The 6024-nt window shown below is 40.9% G+C and overlaps 1 pseudogene; it reads right to left on the bottom strand.

Moving 5' to 3' along the window:
• Positions 1–4043: 4043 nt before the first annotated feature.
• Positions 4044–4232, bottom strand: LOC102838475 (annotated as a pseudogene).
• Between the last annotated feature and the right edge of the window lie 1792 nt (positions 4233–6024).

Below are 6024 nucleotides of genomic sequence, written 5' to 3'. Positions count from 1 at the left end.
ATCCTATTGTATATTGTTTCATTGCAATGATTACAATCCTTTCCACACATCAAATAACCAAAGGGTATACCCTGCAAGCCTGCCCCTTGGTCGTCAGCACACAGCTCTCTCCCTCCCTGGGTCTAGAACCCCCAGCTGCTCCAGCTCTCCATGTTATCATCTCTGGTGTCACTGTTTCTCTGGGTAGGGTTCCGCACTCTGTTCTTCTCCCTTGACAGACCCAGGGTCCTCCACTCCTGGACTGCAAAATCAGCCACGCCCTTTCTTTTGTTACATTTTACATTTTGCTCCTTTTGCTACAATTTACATTTCCAACTCTCAGTCAGTCCTGATAGCAACTATTCACTATTGTAGCACAAGTCTTATCCCCATCTTCTTTCATCAGCCCCTCTGGGCCCTGGTTTTGGAGGAGTCACTGCAGATGGTGGTCCCTAGTAGTTTGGAGTCAGGATGAAATCTGGTCCACATCCCTGCCAGCTAGACCTAAAGAGAACAAGCCTCCGACTGGCAGCTAGCATGAAATAAAAACAAGACTCTTGCTGTTGTTAACCATGAAGTCTGTCCCCTGCTTCAAGGAGACCCCATGTGTTAGGGACCGAGTAGGAACCTAACAGCCGATTAACTGCACCCAAACACCTGGCACTTGAATCATAATTCCAGGAAACTGAGCCCAGCACACCTTCAGAGAAATACAGCCGTGCTAGACTTTTAGAAAAAAAAAAGGAGGTGCAAGTGCAGAATATGTGCCACCTAGACCCTGCCACACATCAGAATGAACCCTGAGGGGAATGAGCCAAAAACCCTATAAAGAGGGAGGAAGAACAGAAGACTAGCGCTCTCTCTCACTCCGGAGAAACTCCCACTTCTCCTCTTCTTAGAAGTGTACTATTCATAGCTTTATAAACCTTACTTTCCACTTGCTGCGTTTTGTCTGTGTGAGCTGTTTACGCCAGCTTCAAGCAAGTCTTGCTAGATCTGCAGAAATCGAGGTATCAGTCCCTAACACCATGTACAACATAGTGAAATGCTGCCTGGCCCTGGACCATTCATCCCCATGGTTCCCAGAGCAGACTGTTGTGACCCATAGGATTTTCATTGGCTGATTTTTGGAAATGAAACTTGGATGTTTTCCTTCCCCTATGTTGTGAGACTCTGGGAAGTATATTTCCTTGCAGGCAGAAGGAAAGCACTCTAAGAATATTTTTGAAATATTGTTCTGTGGTGTTAATTTCAAAATGATTGCTTTTCCCCTTATCTTAAGGATATGTTGTGGTTGAGTGCATTGAGTCTGACCCATAGCAACCCTGTATAGGGTTTCCTAGGAGCAGCTGGTGAGCTTGAACCACTGATCTTGTAGTTCAAACGACTTAGCAGTGTGATGCATTAGCCCACAGCACCACACCAGGACTCCAGCTTAAGAATACAGGAGGCAATTTTTTTTCCCTCTGATTTTTCCTGTGAGAACCCCATAGAGCTCCTGAAGGTAAAATCAAGAAAGTGTGGCCTCCTCCCTAAGACAGGACTTAGAGGAGTTTTAACTCCCAACACTAGTTCAAGGCTCAGGTCCCAACAGCTCATCAATTACAGTGTGTGTTTCCCTGTCAGTTCCTTCTTCAGTGGATTTCACTCCTGATAAGTGTGTTTCTCTCTACTTACATGTCTCCCCAGTTCTCAAGGTGTTGGTTTATCCTCTGACCTCCATTCTTTGTTGGATTTAAGAAGAGTTGTTGATTTTTAGTTTGTTCAGCCTTTTTTCTTATTGTGAAGACGGGAGTGCTGACTTCCAAACATTTTACCTGTCAACGTGGAATTAATGATAGGATTTTAGTGCACAAAAATAATGAGCAAAGCCAATTTTGTCTTTTTCACAATTAGCAATTATCTTACAAGGAGCTCTGATAGCATAGTGGTTACGAATTGGGCTGCTAACCTCAAGGTTGGCAGTTCGAAACTACAGCTGTTCCACGGGAGAAAGATGAGGGAGTCTGCTCCCGTAAAGATTTACAGCCTCAGAAACCCTATGTAGGGTCACTGTGAGTCAGAACCGACTCCACGGTACTTAACAACAACAACATATGCATACACAGACTGTTTTGTTATGGTGAAATAGCTTGATGAGAAATGAAAATTTCAATTGGTCAGTTGAATGTTTTCAAACAATGTGAATGTTTAGCTTCATTCAGATAGATATAATATGCACATGTGTGATCTTTTCCTTATTTTAGCTGCTTTAACTATCAGACTTGACTTTCCTTTCTGAAGAGGTACAAAGATATGTCTCCATAGTAAACGGGGTGGTTTCTGTTTGTCTCTTGCACAAAAGGGTGGAAGACTTAAAAAGATTTTTTTTGTGTGTGTGTGTGTGTGCGTGTGTGTGTAGAATTCATCAAATACTTGTTATTGTCGTTGGTAAGTGCTATTGAGTTGGTTCCAACACCCTGTATAGGGTTTCTGAGGCTGCAGATCTTTGATGAGCAGATGAGCAGAGAGCCTCATCGTTCTCCCACAGAGAGGCTGGTGGGCTTGAACCACTGTCTTTGTGGTTCACAGTCCAGTGCTTATCCTACAGACTTACTATGTGCTCCCAATCAAATACTTCAAGGTTTTTAAAAGCACAAGACACATGTTTCTATTACTTCCTTTCAAGGATCACTTAATCTAAGGCATTATTTCAACAGATCTCTTCAGAGGATGAGACGAAAGTATGTTCGCTCCAGGACAGAGACCTAGAATGCTAGTGATGTGTCGGCTTGCAGGACTAACAAGAGCATTTGTGATTTTTGAACTTCTCATAAATTTAAGTTAAAAAAAACTGTGCTGTGATCCCTAACTATTTTTTAAGGCCCTTATGATATGGGGCTCATGAATATCTTCATCAGCTTCTTATCAATTGCCTCAATTCTGTGTTTTCTTTTATTTTTAAGGTCAAATTTATTGAGATATAATTAAATACAATAAATGCACGCATTTTAAGTTCATGGTTCAATGAACTTTGATAAATATATGCCTATGAAACTATTATTCCAAGCCAGACACAGATCATTTCTAGCATCCAACGTATTTCCTGTGCTCAGTGATGTGCTGATATGTATTCAGAAAAAAATGTATATAGGTTTATTATAAGTTTTACAGATACAAAAAAATGTGCTGCTAAGTGTCGGTAGGTCAGTTCCAACTCACAGAGATCCTGTATTGGATTTCCGAGGCTCTAAATCTTTATGGGAGCGGAAAGTCTCATCTTTTTCCTGTGGCGTGTCTGGTGGGTTTGAATCACCAGCCTTGTGGTTTGCCATCCAGTACTTACTCTACAGAGCCATCGTGCTCTGAAAGGATGTGTAGTATACAATTCATAAATAATATTGTATTCTTTATTGCAAATTCCATATAGCTACTTGATTACAGGAGTTCTGGTGTGGCGTTGTGGGTTAATGCTCCAGACTGCAAAGCCGTTTGAACTGCAAGGTTGGTGGTTCAAGCTCACCAGCTGCTCTTCGGAAACCCTATATGGGGTTGCTATGGGTCGGAATCGACTTGACAGCACTTCACAACAACTTGATTATAACATTGATTTTTGCCAGACCCTTGTATTTATGGTTCCAAATGACTAAGAAGTGTAATTTTGACGTGCATGTTTGTTGCTATTTTCATTTATTTTAAAGAGTAAACCAGTGGAACAAAACATATGTCAGAACCTCTCTTGTTTGTTAATTACATAAACCACTTCTTTGTTGAACCAAATAAAAGTTTTGAATACTAGAATCTCTCCTCAAATTTTTTGCAATTTGCAATGTAGTAGTTATATACACTACACAGCTTTTTTACATGTATAGTTAGTGTTTTATTTTTTCCAAGAATGGTTCTAAAACATCACACTAAGTCAGGTTAAAAGGTAAAGTTTAAAATAGACCGTTATATAAGGATATGAAACAATTATTACATATTGAAACATATGTAATAATTGTTCATTGTATAAAATCTTGCTCTTAGCGCTTACTATACACCTAGTTGGCAGTAGCACCTGGGTTTTCTAAATTTGTCAGTCATCATTTTTCTGTCATCCGCATAGACTTCTTCTTATTAGCTGCTTTCTGCTTTTGTTGCATAATCTCGGAATCCCTCTGCTTTCTCTGAGAGGTAGTCAAGCTATCTTCTTTTTTTTATCCCTTGCTAATCTCCTGGGTTTTCTTCCTGTTCTTCTGGTGGTTAAGTTCTCTTAGATTTCCACGGGCCATGCCAACCACTGGACTCAGGAGAGCAACCGTTCCCTGAACTCATAGCCACCATCACTACCCGTGGATCATGGAAAGCAGAGCATGCCAGCCTTTCACAGGGCGACGCCTTTGTGCCGTCACTATTTAGCTTTTTTTAAAAAAACGTTTTATTGTGAATTGGGTGAAGGTTTACAGAGCAGATCCTCAGTTTTACATTCAACAAATCATACACTAATGAACATTTGGATTATTTCCAGTTTCTGACTATGTGATGACATTTGTGTAGAAATCTTTGTATAGGCATGTTTTCATTTCTTCTGGCCAAATACTCAGTAATGGAATTGTGTAAGTGTACCTTTAACTTTTGGAGTCTTGGTGTGATGCTGTGGGCTAATACGTTAGACTGCAAAGTCGTTTGAACTGCAAGGTTGGTGATACAAGCTCACCAGCTGCTCCTTGGAAACCCTAGACAGGGTTGCTATGGGTCAGAATCGACTTGATGGCACTTAACAACAACCTTAAACTTTTGAAGTTGTCAAGGATTTCATTTTACTTAGATCCACAAACAACACCCTTGGAAGCACCAGTCAAGATAGCAAATGGCCTAACCATTACATTGGGTTAATTCTGCTACAAAAGACCTCTTTCAAGTGCTAAGACGCAAAGATGTTCCTTTGAGGACTAAGGTGTACCTAGCTAAAGACATGATATTTTCAACCACCTCACATGTCCATGAAAGTTAGATAATGAAAAAAGAAATAGAGGCAAAGAATTGATGCATTTGAGTTATGGGGCTGGTGAGGACTGTCAAATGATCTCTCAGAAGAACAAACCAATGTGTCTTGGAAGAAGTACAGCGAGAGTGCTTCTGAGATGAGAGGATAACAAGACGTTGTCTCATGCACTCTGGAGGGACTAGTCCCTGGAGAAGGACATTGTGTTTGGTTAGGAGGTGTTGTGTCAGTTAATACTCATGGCGATGCTGTGTACAACAGAATGAAGTACTGTCTGGTCATGTGTCATTCTCACAATCGTTGGTATGTTGGAACCCATGTTGTAGTCACTGTGACGATTTACCTCATTGGGGGTCTTCCTCTTTTCTGTTGAACCTCTACTTTTCCAAGCATGATATCCCATCTGATCACATACCCATCTGATGACATTGGCAAAGTCTTGTCATCCTCCCTTCTAAGGCGTATTCTGGCTGTGTATTTCCAAGATTTCCTTGTTCTTCTAGCAGTCCATGGTATATTCACTATTACTACCCAACGCCATAATTCAAATGCATCCATCCATTCTTCTCTGGTCTTCCTTATTCATTGTTCAACTTTTCCATCCCTATGAAGCAGTTGAAACTACCACGGCTTGGGTCAAATGCACCTACTTTCGTTCTCAAAGTGAAACCTTCGCTCTTTAACACTTTAACAAGGTCTTTTGTAGCAGGCTTCCAAATGCAGTACATTGTTTGATTTCTTCATGGATGCCTTCATGAGATTGATGGTGGATCCAAGTCAAATGAAATCCTTGGCAACGTCAATCATTTCTCTGTTGACATGATGTTATTTATTGTCCAATTGTGAGGACTTTTCTTATCTGCTGTAACTACAGTGCCACAAGTGGATGGCTTTCACATACAGAAATTTATTTTCTCACATTTTGGAGGCTGGAGTCTGAATTCAGGGTACTACGCTAGGTGAAGGATTTTTCTCTCTACTAGCTCTGGAGAAGAGTTCTCGTCTCTTCAAATTCTGTTCCTTGGAGATCTCCATGTGGCTTGACATCCATTTCCTCCCATTTTGGCTTGCTTAATCTG

Source organism: Chrysochloris asiatica, unplaced genomic scaffold (assembly GCF_000296735.1).
Source record: "Chrysochloris asiatica unplaced genomic scaffold, ChrAsi1.0 scaffold00104, whole genome shotgun sequence".
In the NCBI taxonomy this organism is placed as follows: Eukaryota; Metazoa; Chordata; class Mammalia; order Afrosoricida; family Chrysochloridae; genus Chrysochloris; species Chrysochloris asiatica.
This window is presented reverse-complemented; position numbering and strand designations above follow the sequence as displayed.